Source organism: Coturnix japonica, chromosome 4, assembly GCF_054131305.1.
Source record: "Coturnix japonica strain WE chromosome 4, WE-NBRP24, whole genome shotgun sequence".
Lineage (NCBI taxonomy): Eukaryota > Metazoa > Chordata > Aves > Galliformes > Phasianidae > Coturnix > Coturnix japonica.
The window spans coordinates 31,175,355-31,195,787 of record NC_140666.1 but is presented as its reverse complement, the minus strand read 5'-3'; the positions used below and the strand labels follow the sequence as shown (position 1 = coordinate 31,195,787).

The 20,433-nt window shown below is 36.9% G+C and overlaps 1 long non-coding RNA gene across 2 annotated transcripts in view; it reads right to left on the bottom strand.

The window, feature by feature from the left end:
- LOC107313083 (uncharacterized) overlaps positions 1-20,433 on the bottom strand; it is a 281,315-nt gene that overhangs the window by 233,502 nt on the left and 27,380 nt on the right. For both annotated transcript variants that reach the window (XR_014945257.1, XR_001554788.3), the window contains exon 2: positions 1,621-1,698. This is a non-coding gene — a long non-coding RNA (uncharacterized LOC107313083). The remainder of the gene's footprint in view (positions 1-1,620; positions 1,699-20,433) is intronic.

Sequence of the window (20,433 nt, the reverse complement as noted above, 5' to 3'; positions counted from 1 at the left end):
TATTTTTATTATTTTAACAGGAGTTTGGGCTAGGTGATTTGACTGATGAGAGGTTGTTTTCTTGGTAGAAAATAAGATTTTTGTTCTGCATCTGAAGTACTTGCTAACGTAAACTGCTCCAAATTTAAAAGGCCATTTATTGACAGGTTTGAGCCTCCAGATTTCCACATCACTTTTATGATGAGAAGTCCTCTTGTTATTTAGTGCTTAAAACAAGAACAACTAATGAAGATTGCATCCACTCAGTTGTGTTCATAACATTTTTTAGCTTGTGGGCATCTCCACCACTGGTCTGTATTTCTGCTCCAAGATCCTGCTTGCTCTTTGCAAGGAGCAAGCCACAGCTAGCATGGGAGGGAAATAAATCCCAAAGATTCATCCATAGCAGACTAATATCCCAAAATTAAAACTGTCCCTGCATTCACTCCAAGAATTAATAGTACTATCCTAAACTTCAGGACTGTAGGATTAGCAAAAGAAACCCTGCCTCCCACAAACACATGGCACTGAAGAGATGCATTAAGCAGCAGTGTACAAAGGTTGTAGGTTGTCTTACAAAGCATGCAATGACCAACTATAATCTGATGATTAGAATAAAAAAGTTACAATAAAAATGAAAATGGCTTTTCAAACTGGCTGTGAAAGAAGTTATATGAGTGACTTAACAACTCATCATATCCAACAACAGTCTAAGTAGCTCATCCTCAGGAAGTTATCAAGATGAACTTCCCATTTAAGAAAATTATTAAAAAGCACTCTGCTCTTTAACTTGAGGAAGTTAGAAAAGGATCTTATTACTAGATTCCTGAACAGAACTATCTCACATATTTATCTCTATGCATTTCAAAAGCCCATAACAATGCAAAGAATTTTTTTTTATTTATTTACTTTTAGCATTTTTTTCTGCAGAAAAATAAAAATGAGCTGGAAACAAAACAAGAACCTTTAATTTCTAACCTGATTCCACTTGTTGCAGTGGAACCAACACTCAAAAGCTCAAGGAGAGATCTACTGAAATTCATTTCTATACAGGCTTTCGACTAGTCCTTTCCTTCAGCTTGCAAGCAGTATGCTAACCTGGGTGTGTTTGCTAACTTATCTGTTAGGATGATGTTACACTCACTATACATTTCTTACTGACTGTCTACAACAGTGGCATATTGATTTTGCCTTTCCCTGGTTCACTTCTAAAGCCTACACACTCAAAACAGTTACTTGAAGCTTTCTGATTCTTCAGTTCTGTTCTGTCAGATATCTGTGTTCTGACACCATCTGCTATCTTCATACTCCATCTCCGAACCACAGGCTAGCACTTCTGCTGTGACATCTTTTGAGATGTAAAATACATTTCTTTTGACATCTGCCTCAGCTCATCTTTTCTCCAGCTGAAAATATTCTTTAGTGGTACTTTACATTTTAATTTCTCTACAGGATCCATTTTCACTCAAAGGATGCCAACTTTTTGTGGTTTATTGTCTTGCTATTTTGAAGAGAACTCATAATTTTTTTGTATATGAGCTCACAGTATAGTATGCAAGCAGGGAACCCCAGATGCACCAAATGAGTGATGCTTGTTGCTCTCTGCCACTTGTGAAAGCGTATGAAAACTTGCATACATACCTTTCAAGTGTAAGGTGGGGCTAGAGATTCTAACTCCTTCAACTCTGAGGATGCAATGATTTAAAAAAATCTGTTAACCTAAAATGAAAATACAAAGCAAGCTGATTAGATGAGATATGGTCTACTGGACCATGAATGGAAGATAACCCAATTTGAAGCCCCACCTCTGCACAAAATAAGTACATCATTAAAGTTATGACAACATCCAACTGATTTTCTCTCAAAAGTATCATGAGTTAATTGCTGCTGTTAATACAGTTGGACAGTTCAGGATCTAAAATACATCTCATTCTCCAGTCTTTAATCATCATCATGTATCAAAGCTGTTCCAAGAAGAAAAATCAAATTACTGAAAACATATTCCTTTTCTTATTTTCAAGCATTCTGAATAATGAGGTCCTTTCTCCTTTAGCAGAATGACTCATATTTTTACATATGATCATTGTTCCTAAAGACAGAATCACCTATCTAAAGGGCTACTGTCATTCAGCACGATTAAGTTCTTAAAGACTTACGGGTCTTCAAACACATTTAAAGTTACAAACAAGATATTAGGCAGTAGGTGTTAACACCTTTCCTGAGATAGTAATCACCAGTGATGCAGTTTGTAACAGGTTTTGTATTAAGTATATTGATTTCCATCTCTCTCTTCATTGCTCCATCTTCTTTCTCATCTCTTCTGTAGTCTTTCCTTTGCTCATTTTTTCCCAGCCATACTTATCAGCAACCAATTTTCATATATTTTGAGGTATAAATCCTTTTTCAAGGCAATGCATTTGTTTTTTAATTGTCTGTCATCATACGCATTTCTAAAGCTCATGCTTGCCTTATACAATGCCCATATATTCCCACTTTGTTAAAATTAAATCTATATTCTGGATCAAGAAAAGACAAAATAACCATGTTTTAAGCCTTTTACACAGCACTTCTAGGGCCCTCACAATAGTATTTGCAAATAGACTGTCTATAAAAATTCCCAGTTGATCTAAGTGCATATATCTAACCAAAGCACATCGTAATATAACTGCCAGCATGCTGACAAAAACCTCACCACCAGCATTTTTTAATATAATAGATCTATGCTACAAGCATTTTCTTGAGCTTTCTCCTTTCTGACTATTACAAAATCCTTACTTCATTCCAGAAAAGGCTTCCTACTTGAATGATTATAACTAAATCTATCAGTACAGTAGTTAATTTTTTTTATTTTACATAATCCAGTATAGGAATAGATATCTATGTCTGCTATCTTATTTATCTTAAGATCCCTTCACAAACATCTACAGAGTACTTTTCCACATTTCAAATGAAAGAAATTATGATTTAGGTAGCAGTTAACTGCTGGGTTTTTTCTTTTTTAATTACTTTTCCAGCACATCGTTCATAATAAAAATGTACAAAATCATCTGTTTCCTTTAAGAAAATAATTAGTCTTTTAAATAATTCTATACCACTTTTTTTTAGAATCTATTTCTGTGTCTGTCCTCACATACCTTTTTTCTTCTGCTACATTCTGTCTATTCCTTTCTGTTTGTTCAGAATGTGTCCTTCCCACCAACTTCACAGAAAATGAAATATTATCTTTCTCCCTTTATAATTCTTTCACTTTTTCATCCTTGCATATTACTATATAGAATAACACAAGTCATTTTAATAAAACTTTAATCTCTTTCTTAACTTTTTCCCTATCTTTTCTTTGGGATCATTTTCTTTTGAGTTTAGCAGGCTAGCAATCCATACTTTGGTATAGTCTCGCTATCTGTGTTGAAGGAAAACTGACTTTTTTCAGGTTCTCTTCAACTAAATTCAGTTTCAAGGGTTTAATCCTTCCTTTTTTTTTTTCTTTTTTTTTTTCCTTTATGATGTACTGCTGATCTTGATGCGTTCAAAAGAAGAAAAAAAAGAATTTCAATATTTTCTGTTTCAAGACAGACTGTAATCTTTCTTACATCTTTCTTCCTCGGTGCAGTTTATGACAAGACCTGAAATACTGGAACCATATGTTCTAACTCAGTAAGATCAGAAAGCTTTCCTATTTTTTTATTATTTTTTTTTTTCTCTCCTTCATTCTCCCTCAAGGACTTTTTCCAATTAATAATGTGCAGTTTTAAAGTTGTATTTCCATGTTTCCCTGAACATGGAATAAGAATGATGAAAAAGATAGAGAACCACATCCTCCATGATAAGTCTTGCAATTGTTTTCCATTATAGAAACGTGAAAGTTTTCCTTCAGTATTTAACATATCCTCCTCCTGAAAAGATCCTTAAGTCCTTCGTGTTATTATCTTTATAATTTTATACAGTGCTTGCAAAATTTTTTTGTGTGTTTGTAGTCATATTCAGAGAGTTTTACTAATATTTATCTGTAAGCTAAATGTTTTATTTTTACCTCCAATTTTGACCTTCCTATTCATTCCTCTCAAGCTATATCTTCCACAGATTTCAGAGACTTGACAGAAATGGACTCCTTAAATCCTTACACAGCAGTAGGTACTCTTCTATTTGTCCTCTAAGCACATACTGCTTCCTCATGTTGGTGACATTTTTTTTAGCTTTTGGTTTGAAACCATTTTCTGTTGTCCTATCACAATAAAACCTGCTAAAGAATCTGTCCTCTTCTTTCTTACAGTCCCATCTCGCTCTATATACTAAAATACTGCATTCAGTTCTCCCTAGAGTCTTCTCTGCTCCGGGCTGAACCACTCTAGCTCCCTCAGCCTGTTCCCTGAGAGAAGGTGTTCCACATCTTGGACTTCTTACAGGGAATACCATACCTGTACATCTGAGTGGGCAAACCCCAGCTGGAAGTCAAAACTATAAAGACACATGCAGCTTTGTTCACCTCCTTTTCATCATTATCAGGCTTTACACAGGTCACATTGTGCACAACCCACTGAAGGATCAGTCTCTGTCTAAGGTGAGCATCACCACATCTAACTCAGGCAAGGAAGAATGGCACAAAAACACTTAGACATGGCAGAAAATGTGTCAGGAGCAGGTGACCTGCTGAAGCCTTTGCAAGTGCAGGTTTGTGGTGGACCTGCTGATTTGGAAAACATGCCTGAATATACAGACACAGACACAATCAGCATTGCACAGAGTAGCATATCTCTCCATGGGACAGCCTAAATCAGGCAGCATCCAGGATCCAGACTGAAAATCATCTGACAGAAAACAAACCTGAAGCTAAAGCACCTTGTGTTTGTGTTATCTTGGATAAAGTTGAGAAAGAAAGATGGGTCTCCCTTTGCCAGCTGTAGGTCCAACACAAACATTATGCTTGGTAAGGCAACATCCTCTTTAGGAATAAATTATTCCAGCTTTATACTATATATTTGATAATATCTGTGATCTAAGCATTATAACTCATTTTCAGGCTCTGGCAAAGGAAACTGTGTATTTTTAACCTTAAAACAGACAACACCTCAGTCACATTTATTGTCACCAAAATGAAAAACAATTGCTTACCACTGTCTATAAATTAATTACATTTATTTTGCAATGGGCAACATTTACTAAAAATTGTAAATAACAAGTCAGAAATCATATAAATCACAACCCTAGCTAATTCAGATCTGCATCTAACAGAGTGAAATTCATTGACAGCTCACTACAATGAATTAAGAAAAGTAGTAACTGCATTTGTTGAAAGCAATAGTGTTGGGGTGTCTGTGCATGCATTTTGTTTGGTGGAGTTTGAGGGTTTGTTTTGTTAATTATGTTTTGGAGTTGGTTTTATTGTTTGTTTGCTCTTTTGATTTTTTAACAAGCATTTAGGAGGTTATTATAAAATTGCTCTGAGCCGCACCATTAACATAGAAAAGCCAATTACTACCCTTTAATCAGAGAAGACACTCTTATTTATTGGAAAGCAACTTACTTAGACTATTGTACTGTAGAGAGATGTCAGGTTAATGATATACATGTACTAATTTGCATTGTATTAAGTTTCTTCATTCATTTCAGTTTTCCCATCCTCTAATTTGGAGTGAACTAACGTATTTGTTTTTTAAATAGTCTTCGCAGTAGAACGTGCTCAGACCTGCCCTGCAATTTGCTATACAGTTGCCAGATCAGATTTTATCTTAACATGCAATACACACTAACTCCAGACCAACCCATCCACTGGACATTTATTTAAGTGTTAAGCCCCAGAGCAGAAATCGTGGAAAACAGATATTCTGATATGAAAATAACACAAAGAGGCCTGAACAAAGAGACATATTAAAGAAATCAAAAGTTCACTGCTCTGATGTGAAGGATAAGAATATTGGGATGGATTAAATAGTAAATGAAAAATATAGAAATACAAAGAGTATTAAAGGAAGAAAAAATGTACAATTAACCCCATGGATCAACATTTTTTACATCTAAATAGGATAAAAATAGATGACTTATGGTGCACCAAGCAAACTAGTAAAGCAACTACTAAAATACTAATTGTAATTAGCAATTTAGTAAAAACTAGGTGGAAATACCCAAGCAAACAAAAAAGGTTCTTCCAGGGTCAACAACAGGGAAGAAAAAGTGGAGATGTCATTACCATCTGTGCTAATTAGTAAATTTGATAATTTGTATACAATTTCAATAGATGGCCTCTGCTGCAGCTACACAAAGGCAAACAGATTCACAGTTAATTATTTCCTTAATAGCCTTTTATATGCACAATGAAGGTCAGCACAGATATCACATACAGACACATTTAATAAAGCTATACAGTGAACAGCAATGAACCGTGCCCTTCATTTCCACATACATCCTGCACAGCAAGCTAGTAAATTATTTGGGAATATTTTCTACTGCCTACGTGTGCTTACTGCTGAGCATGACTAGTTGCTTTCAATTTTTAGTTTTAGGTTTCAGGGTGTGTTTCTTTCTGGGTGTGGGAGGGAGTGAGGGCTGACGGCATAGACATTTATTCTTGTCACCCTGAAGGTCTTCTCCAGGAGGCTCTTACACAGCAGTCAGTGAGAAGAAGGGCTGAGAGTGAGATAAGAAGCTTTCAAACTCCATACACCAGCAGCAGAGACACCTCAACCCAGAGTTGCATGACAGCAAGCATCTTTGTAGATGCTTAACCACAGCCACCAGCCACGGCTGTTTATAGACTCAGAGAGCAACCAAAATAAATAAATAAATGGATTATAAAACATTTATGAATCATAAAAGAACTAGTTTGTGCTCAGTTGTAGCACATATTTACAGCGTATAGCCACATAAACTTCACTCCAGGTCCCCAGGGCCATATTCTTTATATTCCATTTTCCCAGCAAACAGCAGCAGAACATGCATTCAGTTGACAAAAAGATGCCCAACTACCACCTTAAATCTGTCATACAGTTCTTTTGACAAAACTAATGAAAATCCTATGTAAACCTATAGGCAAAGCAATGAAACCATTCCCTTCAGACCCACAGTAAGTGAAAAAATCAATTAAAGTACTTGAAACAGTGGAAGCCTGGCTTTAAATCACTGTTGATCAAATCAGATAAGCTGAACCTGAATTCTTTTCAAGATGTATTCAAGTAAACTTTCTCTTTCTTCCCTTGATAGGAAAAAGAAGAAAATGAATAAAAGATGACAAGAAAGTGAAATCTTTAAAGTTCTTCTTCCTTTTTCCAATGAAACAATTAAAAATACAAAAGAGAAGTATTAAGAGGGAGTAATTAGCATGTATGTTGATTGGTAACTAGCAGAAATATGAACAGAATAGTACTGTAAGGAAAGACCAAATAAATGCAATAAACATTTACTTTACTTCTTTACGTAATAAATTATCACACAGTATTTCATTTATATGAAATATATGTCCAGCCAGAGCCCCCAAGTGAATATATACTGCATGAAGAACCTGAAGCATGAGCTATTCTATATTGAAAACTCCATTATCTACTCCTTAGTTTTGAGAAGTTGAGACATTTTGAGACATTTTTCATTGAATCTTATTTATGGAATCACAGAAACCTAGAAGTACATAGGTTGGAAGGGACCTTAAAGATAATCTAGTTTCAACCCACTGCCATGGGGCAGGGTTGCCAACCACTAGATCAGTCTGCCCAGGATCCCATTCAACCTGACCTTGAATTCCCCTGGAGATGGGACATCCACAGCCTCTCTGGCCAACATGTTCCAGTGCCTCATCACCCTCTGAGTGAAAAAATTCAGCCTAAAATCTAATCTAAATCTTTCCTCTTTTAGTTTAAAGCCATTCCCCCTTGTCTGGTCACTATCAGACCATGTAAAAAGTCAGTCCCACTCCTCCTACTTATATGCTCCCTTCAGGTACTAAAAGGCCATAACAAGGTCTCTCCTCAGCCTTCTCTTCTCCAAGCTGAACAAGCTCAACTACCTCAAACCTTTCTTCATAGGAGACACAGGAACATGAGAAGCATGAGAAGCCTGACTGGACACAAAGACTAAGTCAAAGAACTTGTGAAGTACCTCAGCTTTCCCCAGATCTGAGGAGGCCAGCTCTCCCTTTTCGTTTATCAGAAGGGATCCACTCTCCTTTTCCTGTCTTGTTTGCCCAATGAATCTAAAGAGTTCCTTATGGTTTTTCCTCATGCCTCACCAAGTTTAATTCCATCTGCACCATGGCTTTCCTGACTCCATCCTTTCATATCCAGACAGTGTCCCTATATTCTTCCCAGGCCACCCATCCTCAGCTTCCACTCTTTATACTTTTCCCCTTTTTCCACATCAGCCTTCATTGGCAGATCCTTGCTCAGCCATCCTGGCTTACTGCCTCATCTGCCTAAATTCTTATGCTAGAGGGATGGAAAACTGTTGTGATCTCAGAAAGGCATCTTCAAAGTGCTGCAAGCTCTGTTCTGTTCCATTGTCCCCAAGGACAGTTTCCCAGGGAATCTCATCCTACAGTTCCTTAAACAGGCTAAAGTTCACTCTTCCAAAGTTCAAGGTCCTGACTCCACTCTTTGTTGGGCCCACATTCCTTGAGATCACAAATTTGATCAGAGCATGACTGCTGCAGCCCAGGGTGCCTCCATTCTTAATCCCTTTAACAATGTCTTCTGTGCTGCTGAGCACCAGGTTCAGCAACGCTCTACCTCCAGTGGGTCTGTCCTATATGCGAACAGAAATTTATCACCAATGAACTCCAGGAGTCTCCTGGATTATTTGCCATGTTGTTTTCCCAGCAGATGTATGAGTGGCTGAATTTCCCCAACAAGGTGAGAGCCCGCAAGCTTGCAGCTGAAGCAAGAAAGCCGAAGGATTGCTTTATATTTAAGGTGCCATCTTCATGATACAGGTCGTGATGTATCTGCCCCACATGCTTCTTCACCCTGATGCAGCAGCATGACAAAGCATTTGGCAAGCAGAGGAGAGCAGCAGCCACGTGCTAGCGGCCAAGGGCTATAAAGTCTGACTGACATTATGTCATGCCAGTAATGACAGAAACAGATGAACAAAGTCAAGTTGTCTAGAGAAGAGTCATAAATGTTCATAGGTAAGAAATAGAAGACTAAGTTTTCATATTCTTCAAATATTTTAATTTTCTTTACCAGCTTAACTCTAAAAAAGCACCCCTTGAGCAAGATCTTGCAATATTTTACAAACAGAAAGGAATTAAATTTAAATAAGTTAATCTCCACAAACAATTCTACCACTTTCACTCAACTCTGCACTCTCTATCAATGAGTGACAAGATCAGACTTTTCAAAGTGCTTTGTGCTTGTTATACAGAGAACTTTTCCTTGACAAATCAAAGAGATGAATTTTTCTAAGCCCTTCTATCTTTGCTGAATAGCATAGTCACTCCAGTTACAGAAACTTCTGTCACCGACTTTTCCATTATTTACATATTTACTGAAGTACAGTTTCTCCTACATATAACAGATGTTACAAATGATTATAATTGAATTTCACGTTTGCAAATGATTAAAAAAACATTATTTCACGCAACACTACAGAAAATAGGTGAATTTGGTCCTGAACTTTGCCTCTGAGGAGATGCTTTTTAAGATGTGCAATTAAATAGCTCAATTTCCAGTCCACACAGAACTAAGAATTCTTAGCGGAACTTTCAAATTACTTTTTATGCCAGGCTATTTAATTTTAATATCTAAATATAAATATTGAATTCTTTTGTTAATAACAACCAATTTAAATACTCTGACATATAGAATTGTTTCTTTGGATTTTGTGAAATTCTTTCAGCAATATGCACAAGACTATTACAATGACAAGACATGACACTTGTAGAGACATTAACAAACATTTGCAATGACAGAAGATTAGTTCCTGTTTCTGTCTAAGACAGAAGGTGGTCAGATTCTTTGTTAAGTAAACTGACTCTATTGGAAGTTTTCCTGCAAGAAGGCTGCATGCCTTTGCCTACAGCAAAATCACAGAAGAGTATTCTGTTCCTGCAGACTGCTCCCCTAAAGGCACTCAAAGAACCCTGCAGACAACTTAAGTGCTTTGGAAAAAGTGAGAAAAAGAATGCTCCCCATGGACCCCCAGCAACGGTGGAGGTATAAGCAGTGCTTCGCCATTACTGGGCCACATCAGGGATCTCATTCTCAGCTCTTGTCTATCACTTCCACCTATGCAAGAATAGTCTAAAATAAAAATCAACAGATTTTAATGGTGCTTAGAAAACTGTGTTATGCATATGTGACTGCCACACAGTGGAAAGACCAGGAGGAATCAGACAGTAATACAAAGCCTCTAATGATTATTCCAAAGCAGTCTTAAGATAAGAATTATGTAAAACTTCAATTTTGATTTATTTATTTTAATTGTAAAAGTTAGATATCTATCATCATCTGAAAACAAACACTGACAACGCAAATGAGAAAAGGATACAGGAAAGCTTTGGCGCAACAGGTACAACAGTCACCATCTGGGGTTTTTAAGTATTAGATTTCATGTCTGCATCTTGTATAAAGGCTTTGACATTTTCTATTCCTACTTAGATGTTCCTTTCTGCCAGAAATGACCATTGGTCTGTGATGGCTATGGTCAACTCTATAGATAGGCAAAACCTCCAACAGAGCCCTCAGCCCCAAGAACTGCCCTCTCTGATCACAAATGCTTCCCAAAGACCACTGGTTCACAAGTGCATCAGTGGGATGAGCAAAAGGAACCCCCACTGGTACTGCTCTAGGAAAACCTGGCGATGTTTTTGTATCACCACTTGTTAACTTAACCAAGAAAACTGCAAGCCTCTCAGGCAGGATACATTTCTTTTAAATAAAACATACCTAATTATATAACCATCCACCTGACAATGGTAGACAAACATGATGATTGTTATATGATCTATACACTGAGTTATTAAACATTTCCCCCATCAGTATGTGATGCATGAATGCACACCTCCACTGTTCCATGTTCTTCTACCTTGCTTCACATTCTCAACTTTAAGCAGCCTTGGGACAGACAACAGGTCTTCCTCAGAAACAAGTAACAAGCCTTCTGGAGCCTGATCAGCCTCCTTGAGATGCACTGAGCTTTCATATTTCAGTGCTGTGGTAGCCATCTCATAATACAGTGCCAACAATCCGCCCCCATAAAACAGGCTCCAGTGGTACAAGCAGAATTTAGGAACTCAGCCAATTGATGAATGAAACAGTGTCCCTAGGCAAAAAGAGCTCCTCAGCAGTCCATCAGCAAAAAGTAATTTATTGCAGTGATAAGCTTTTTGTCCCCTGTGTAATGCAGCTCACACAAAAGAGTTCACAAAGAATGAGAGCAGCTGAAGGACAGTGAAAGGTTTCACATTTTATTGCAAACCCTCCAAACCAGTCTTTTGTGACCAGAAACAGTGAGAGATGGCAATACTTTCATATGCATTTTCAGCCTGCTTTCTAATGCATTCATCAATTATATATGCAGAAGAAGTATTGCTTACTCAGGGCTTAAATATTCCACCTTATATCACAAATAACCAACAGTTTTCCCCTGAAAGTAGAATCGTCATCCTCAGATCCCATCAAATGAAGGTTTAGATCTCAGATTCATTACTGTTTAGATTTTGAGCTGCACAGTTCCATCTTAGTTCAATAAAAACTGTTGGAAAGAAAAAGAATAATTTATGTCAGCTCTAAAATTAAGAAAAATATCAGACATTCTTTGTTTCTGTGTTGTAGGCACTAACAAGGCAGAACCCTGTTGTTTGTTAGAAGATGCAGCAGAAATTTAGAATTCCTGAGACATTTCTGAGAAAACTACATGTGCTTCCCACATGCCATTCTCCTCAATGAATTTGAGTAGGCATGCCTGAAATAACTGTCAGTTTGGAGGTAATACAGTGTTGTCTGGACAAAAGCACATTCCCTAGAGCTGGTTTTCAAGTTATTTGTATTTCTGTTTGCAAAGTCCCATGCTGTCAAAGCTACTAGGCATACAGCAATCACCAAATACAGTTTTCCCTCCTCTTTTCCTAAATACAGAAACTTCTCCACTCAGAATGAGATTCCCAAACATCAATACAAACAGAATGGCCAGGATCCCCTTCTTTTTCTTTTCTTCCTGAGAAAAGCAACATGGTTCAGACTTCAGAAGTCAGAACAGCTGCTCCCATCTGAGAGACCACCACGTGGGCTATTTGTTCTCTGAGATCAGAGAACAAGTACTATTTAAACTTCAACCAGTGTTTTCTCTGGAGAGAACAGACATCTTTCCGAAGAATAAATTAAGCATTCAATTAAAGTCTACAACAGGTAAGTACTGTTCTTATCCTTTTGGGGAAATAAGTTCGATACTGCTACTGCAAACCCCTATAATTAACTCTAATAAGACACACCACACCATGAAACTCAGTTCTCTGCTCAGTGTTCAATATAAACAATACAGATTTTGAAAATGAGAAAAAATGATACATTTCAGTTATTTCTGCAAAATACTAAATGATTAATGCAGACTATTGGCACAATACCAGACTCTGTTCTATATCTGCAGGGCTAGGTCTGTTGGCACCTCTGTTTTTGTAAAGATCCGTGTGCATCAGGACTTCCAATGCAATTTCCAATTCTTTCCTTTCCACATGCATACGTATGAATCTTGTAGTATTTCTAAATACAGAACATGCTATTGAAATTCACAATAATATGGCATTTAAGAATTGATTTTTTTTTACATTGATGGAGAATCTAATTTAAGTTAAATGACAATACTTATGAAATAGCCTCAGGATTTATTGTTTTTAGCATTACCTCTCATCAACTACAATTTAGCTTGTAGGAACTTAAGCAGAGAATTTAATTAACAATTCAGTTCAAACTGCCAATAAATACTATATAAGTATTTATATACATACGAGCATGATCTAAAAATAAAAAGACACTGCTTCCAGACCATTGAACGTATTAAACTGAACTGAACAATACTAACTTACGTATTTTAATCATCCAAAATGGTTAAAGGCAACAATAGTCCAGGAAGATACAAATATTCCTTTTACTTTTCATTAAAATTTTGACAATGATGATTTAATGAAGCAGCACGAGCATCTCTAACCTCCATGTTCTTTAAGTAAATGCCATTCTAGACTGTAGCTAATGTGTCAAAAGAAGCTCTCCAAGTGTTTAGCTTCAGAATATAAACCAAAGAATGAACCAAAGGAGTGTACCTGCTTTCACCTGATCAGGTTTTTATGTGACTTATTATGGCTATTTATTTGGACAGCCTGGTGATATTAGAATTAGGAACAGAAGCAGCAAGATTTGTGCCTGCACATAATTCAGGGAAAAAAAAAAAAAAAGTATTTCATATATTAATAGGAAAAAAAATGTTCTATTACAATACAAAGGGGTAAGGGGAAACACTGAACTTGAGCAGCAGGAGTTGAAAGTTTCAAATGAACATCTACTTTTTATTGCTGTATATTTCAGATAACTTCTTTGCTTCTAAATCTGATGATACTGTAGACTCTTAGACCCACTAATTGGGTCCCAGCCCTCTTGATCTGTAATGATTTTTTTATAGGCCTTATACAACCTTTTCTGAAAACAAGTCATTTTTGCAGCCCTGGTCCTTTTACCTACTAAGATCCATTCTACTGCCAAGAAGGCAGTAAATAAATAACTGATGTAAGAGTAAATAATGAATAATTTGTAGTAAGTTACCCTGAACTAAAGCAAGCGATTCAGAAGACTGAACAAGCAAGCAAGATGTAGCCGCTTGGGGAGGATTATGAAAATGAGTAAACAGTAATTCTGCATTACAGGACTGTCTCCACAAAGCATGTTTATCAGCAGGGTAAACTTAACAGGGCAGACATGATGGAGATAAAAAGTACACATGTATATGCTGGATATAGACCCTGCATCCTTGACCTACAGTGTTATGATTGCTGTAAAAAAAGATGATAATGCATTGCTGAAACAGCATTTTAAATCACAATCACAGCATTATTCGCCTAGACACAGTTTCTGGTGTCACTGAAATGCATACAAACCTGTAAAACAGAGGCGTGCTGTAGTGGGTGAGAACGGCTTCCAGCTTCGCACAGCTCAAGCAGTGCTACCAGCCTTGCCGATGGGATGTTGGTAATTGGTTCATCCTGCAGAAACCTCTCTGAGTTGTTCTCTGTTGGAAATCACTTACATCCATGAGCAGGATGGGAAACACCACTAATTGGCTGTGTCTATTTAGAGAACCTGAGATGATGCTGGCAGCCAAGCCAAAAACCACTGGCAACAAGATTACTGTTAACACTTTCTAAGCTTTCCATCCAAGAAGCATTAAAGAGCAATGTGTATAAGAATCTCTTCATGATTACTAGAACACTTTTTATATCTATGGTCAGTGAAAAAATGCAAAAATGTCATGGCAATTTTCCACAGTTCATCTGGCATCACCAGAGTTCCTTGTCATTTTCTCCAGTCCAATTCCAGCACTCAGACTCTTTTTCTTCACTAAAACAGTGCAAAAAATAAGATGAAGTACAAGATCTAACATTCTTAGGTTAATGTTTTTGGTCCTTGCTGAACAAAGATTTATTGCCGGACATGGGAGACCTGTACTTGTACTTCTGCACAGGAGCCTGTGGCACCTGCAGTCTAAGACTCACCAGGTCCAAAAGCCAAATTTTGGCTCTACTACAGAGCATTCTGCCTCAGTATCACAAGTATGGAACTGCTGAACCAAAACTTGCCTCCCAACATTTTTTTCCTTTCTTTTTTTTTTTACTTCTTTTTGGAGGAAATGGACCTGTGCAAACCTAACTGCATAAGTATAGCATGGAGATTGAAAAAAAAAATAAAAAAAAATGCAACAGGCAGTTACAAAATAAGAAGAACTAGATCAAGAATAAAGTTATTTCTTGAGATGCAGGTTCTCAGACAGAACTGCTGAGGCAGAATACAAGATATGAATAATTTTAAATTATCTTTGCCCCTCAGCTGGCTGATTTTAAGTGACAGACTATGCCTGCAGTATGAGGGTGTCATGCCCATGGCTGGAGGGCTACATTTATTGTATAAGACCTGCTCCAAAAGTAATGCTTCAAATTTGCTCATGTTGGCAAATTTGTATCATGTTCTACATCAGAGGTAGAAGTTGGTGGTTTGGCACTAGATTTTGAACTTCCCTGCCAGTATCCCCTTATTTTTTGTCACCAAGCATCAAACGGTAGTAGAGGGGCAGTCTGACAAAACAGCCTCTGATATGGAAATGCAGATGAAGCAAAGGTGTGTCACTGAATTCCACCATGTGAAAAAAAAATAGCACCCTCTGGCATTCATCAACACTTGCTGAAAGTTCATGGAGATCAAACAGCGGATGTGATTACAGTGAGGCAGTGAGTGCCGTGTTTCAGCAGTGGTGACTGCAGGTCACCTTCACTGGTTCAGATTCTTACAAGTGCAGCGTGCAGGCTCTTATTTGTGCCAATAGAAATACATAGCTAATGGTGGTGACTGTTGAAAAAAAAATATTTTGTAGCTGAGAATTTGCTCTATCAACTACTTTTATTATACTCTTTGAAGATTCCATGGAAATAAATAGGAAGCATTACTTTCAGAGCAAACTACGTTGTTACTTCAGACACCACATAGTTATGAGGAAGTTGTGCAGCTGTGCAGAGCACTGTACTGATGCTGCCCTGGGAGGCCTAGCCTAATGCCAGTATGCCAGACCGCACTGGAAACTGCAGAACAAACAATTTAAGAATAAAATAGACATCTGTGATATTTGCCTCGAATTATTCCCAGTCATAAGATCTGCCTGACCTGGGCCACATGTATCTCCATTGTTATACCAATGGTGAATTCTCCATCCTTTGCCACCACCAAAAGTTGTGGTTATCAGACAGAACTTGGCCTCCGCACCTGCATTTAGGATGTCAATATAAAGCTGATTTCAATGGGAGTCAACTGAAATTCTGAACTTAAACAAAACCATTGAGCCAGTAAAATTACACACTGACAGGTGTGATAACTGTAAGATGGAGGGGAGGGAAGGAGAAAAAGAAAAGGGGGGGGGAAGAAATAGCACAGATAAAAATTACAGGTAGGGTGTTCTGCTAAAATGCTAAAATATGTGGGAAGAAAGTGAGAAATGAGCTCTGAAAAGGTGAAAAGAAATTTATGAAGAATACAGTTCTGCATAACTTGATGGTTTGACAACTAATTTTCGAGATTGGATGAATTGTCTTTGAGCAATTAATCTTTTTTATTATTATTACTTAATTGTGAAGTGTCACTACAGCTGTGGTTAGCACCTTAAGATATACATCACACACTTACCTGGAAAGTGCTCTAAATATTACACTTCAGACTTTTAGTATACAGCTTTTAAGATACTTACGTACCGTCAGATTAAGAGGCTACAGTAATCCATACAAATAATACTACAACATATGCTAGTTTAGAAAGTATCCTTCATCTAGCACCACACAAAGCAAAGCATATAGACACAAAGAAAGCTATTTAAAAACTTTTTGTGCAGTTACATAGATTTCAAAAAGGATAAACATTTAGAAATATAAATTCACATCTCAGATTCACAGACCAAAGAATAGCCTGTTTGGATCAGAAGATGCATCACTTCATCAAAATATCAGCATTGGTAATAGCACTGCAACTTCTTTCATTCTGTGCAAGACTTCAAAGATACTGTATACTCACATCTTCTCAAACACAGTTTCACAAACCTCTGAACATCAGAGCGTAACAAGAAAGCTATATGCAGTGAAGACTGTATAGGTGTGGAAATTACATAAAGATGATAAAAACAAGTTAGAGGGAAATAAGATTGCCAAGGTGAAAAGCAGGCACAGAAAATGAAAGAGATAATCTACTTCATCTTGGGTGTTTACTGTATTCATGAATTTCAAGCTCATTTAGAAAATAATGGACTGTATTTGCACTCACAGCTGGGAAACATGTGATTGCCCTATCCAATCATAGAAAAGCTCTTAAACACTTCACTGAATCTATTTATGCACAAGGCCTGTTAGGACAAACAGTTCTGCAGACTGAAAATTCTGTTTCTTATGCCTACATCACTTAACCTGAAAAACAAAGAACAAATTAGATGCTCAGCCTACTTGTTGTTTTGCTTTTTTCCAGATGCCTCACTCTGTTCTGCTTGCTCACTGTCTGAGCCTGTGATTCCTGCTGCTGTAGTGATTCTCTGAGCTAACCCTAGATGGAGAAACCTTGTAACTCACTCATACTAGAAGCATAACCATCTTTCTGAGTAGCCTAACTGCTAGCTTCTGTAGAGGATGGTGATAATGCTATACCCTTCCAAACAAAATGTTAACAAACTAAAACACTACTTAGGAAGAAAATTTAATTCAAGTACCCAAACTCCCAAAGGACACAGAATTTAAGATCACACATTAAGGAAGCACTCAAAGTTTGTTTTACTGCACAGCTGTCACCAATGAAGTGACTGTGTTCTGCATGTGGAAACACCATCAAAACCAAGACACCCTCCAGAATCTGAGATCAGCTATACAGGTATTAGCATACAACTTTATAAAACAGTAATAATAGACCCAGACAATTTCTGTTACCGATTATTTGAATCACAAAAGTATAGATGTACAAGTAAAACAGAGCATCAGTTTTTTTCTTCACAAGTTTGATTTCTGATCTTTTGCACTTGTTGAGAAGATTAAAAATTATATATACATATACACACACACACACATATATATAAAAACACTATATTTCTGCCAGTTATGCAATATATCATATTGAAGGTTCTTTTGCAGGAGGCAACTTCATCCTATGCATACGCAAGGAAAGGGAACCACAGTTACCTTGCTATATTCTGATGTTGCTGGCCTGCGTGCACTACCTCTGCAAAGACAGACCAGTTCACTGCAATATCTCTGGCTTTTATTTCCATTTGAAACACAAAGCTTCCAGATCTCATGGGGAAAGGACCAGTCAGCCCTGGGAGCACAAGTGAAGGGGTGGAGCCTGGCTGCGCCTCTCTTACACCTCATTTAAGGGATGACTGCTACTAGGGGAATGATCTCTTTCTGTAGATCCCTTCTTGGTGAGGCTTTCCCCTGTGATCCTAGAGACTTCTGACATGGGTGAGCAATCTATCTTCCTCCCTTCATTTGTAGCAGCTTTCTGTTGTGCCAGTCCTTTTGTCATCCCACACTTGCTGTAATGCCTTTCCCATTGTATTGGACAGCAGTACAATGACTTGAAATTCTCCCCACCTTAGCCGAATTCTCCTAACATATTTTCAGCTCATTTTTATTCCAGCTCTAATGATTGATATGAATCTGCAACTCATTTTCTTCCAACTGGATCATCTTTAATTTCAAAGGAATATGTACATAATTATGTGACTTATATCCAAAACTGATATTGATCAGTACTCCTCAACTGCTGCCCAACTGCAAAGGCACCTACATTTCTCAAATCGTAAAAGGTATCCCAGTGTCTAAGACTCCATTCCTCCATTTTGACATTACTCTTAAATGTTTAGATATTGGAGTACAAAAGAAGAATGAATAGTACATTCCTGACTAAACTGGATTTGCTAGATCCCTATTCACTGGTCAAAACACATACAATGTTTAAAATAGAGTTGACAGAGACCAACTAATGACAGTTTTTGCTAATCGTGTGTTTTACACATTTTACTCATTTTTCATTTAATTTGTGCCTGCTCAAGAGATTTAATCAGTTGAAGGGACTTAATGAGGCAAAAGGTAAATTGAAGATTCATGTTTAAGCTTCAGTTTATAAAGGAAAAAGTATGTTTTCAGCAGCCTCTGTCTTTTAGAGGAAAAACTGTGAAAGCAGTCCAGATGAGTAAAAACAAGTGCTGTTCTAGAAAAAGGAAATTAATCAAACTGATTTATGGAAAAAGTGATTACTTTTAAAAGTTGTGCTTCTACCCTGAAAGGGAGCACAAGAATGACATTGTGATATCCATTGTGTCTAATGAAAACAGCATGAAGTTTAAGAAAAATGCAACAATATAGAGAATACAGGGGTATTTTGTGGGACTAAGATGAACCATCTGCTACTTATTTTTTGCTTCATCAGTAAATAGCAAACCATTCACCGTTATGCCTATATTTTGCTCTCTAGGTCTATGGGGGTTTTATGTTGTTTGTTAATACTAAATATTTTACTAAGTCATCTATTAAACAGTTAGTCAAAGACAATGGAGAAATAGGCTCTTCAATATACATGTGAAAGCATTATAATTCTTGGGACATTGCCAAAACTTTGACAAATTTAATTATCATTCCTAAGTCTAGATTCACATGTTTCTCTAGAACTCTGATCATTCAGAAGTCACCTGTGAAATCACTGTGAACCATATAACTCATTACAGCCTGTGAAATGAATTATGCTTTCCCAGGAAACTGAAAAATAAATACATCAAATATATACCTCAAAGAGCAGTAGCAGTAAGATAATAAAACTGGACAATCTGACAATAGGAGAAAATTTATTACTAAAAAATAACTAATAATGTCTCCTAGCACTTCTTAATCACAGCTATTGAACTGTTGCATCCTGAGGAACATGGTTTGTTTTAATTATTTACTGGGAGTTGGTAGTTTGTTTGGAAGAAAAAGCAATTATATCCTGACACTTTATTCACTATCAGTTTGGCTTTTTTTCCCCCTGATACTGTTAAGAGGAAGGTTATCTTCCTATGGAAATTCTGACATTTCTGTAATTGGTTTTGCAACACTTCCCAGGAACTGTAAAATATTAATAATATTAAATTTGCACAAAAAATGGGGTTAAGATATTATTAAGATTGATGGCTTATAACACCAATAAACTGAACTTCAAATAGATTAAGTTACTTTCCTCCATTCCTGTTAGATACACACTACATAGCCTATGGGGAGTAAAATGTCTAATGCTGTTGAAGAGGAAGATCAAGTACAGTTTCTTTACAGACCCATACAAACCATCCAGAAAATAGTAATAATCATAATAAATAAAAATAATCAGAAACAAGCAAATCAAAGTGTCTTTGGACAGGTAAGAACACAATTTCACTGAAATTAAAGGGAGTTCTTTTATGTTTAGCCTTAGGGTTAAGGACCTGTTCTCATCAGTTGATCAAAACTAGGAAAAGTAAATGAATCTCAAAAATGTTGTGGAAGGCATTGGCTAGTTGCAGTATTTCAAATATTTCAGAGTATCCAGTAGAGTATTCCCATGACTATAAACTGTTGAATTAAATATTGAACTTCAAAATCATTTTATTCATCACACTCTTATGTTGTTTACACTTACATTATGAACCTGTTAGCTAAGGAGTGCTATGTGAACAGCCATAAAAATTGAAAGGGAGAGGAAAGGAAAATGCTGTAAGTGGCAACACCAGATCACAACAACA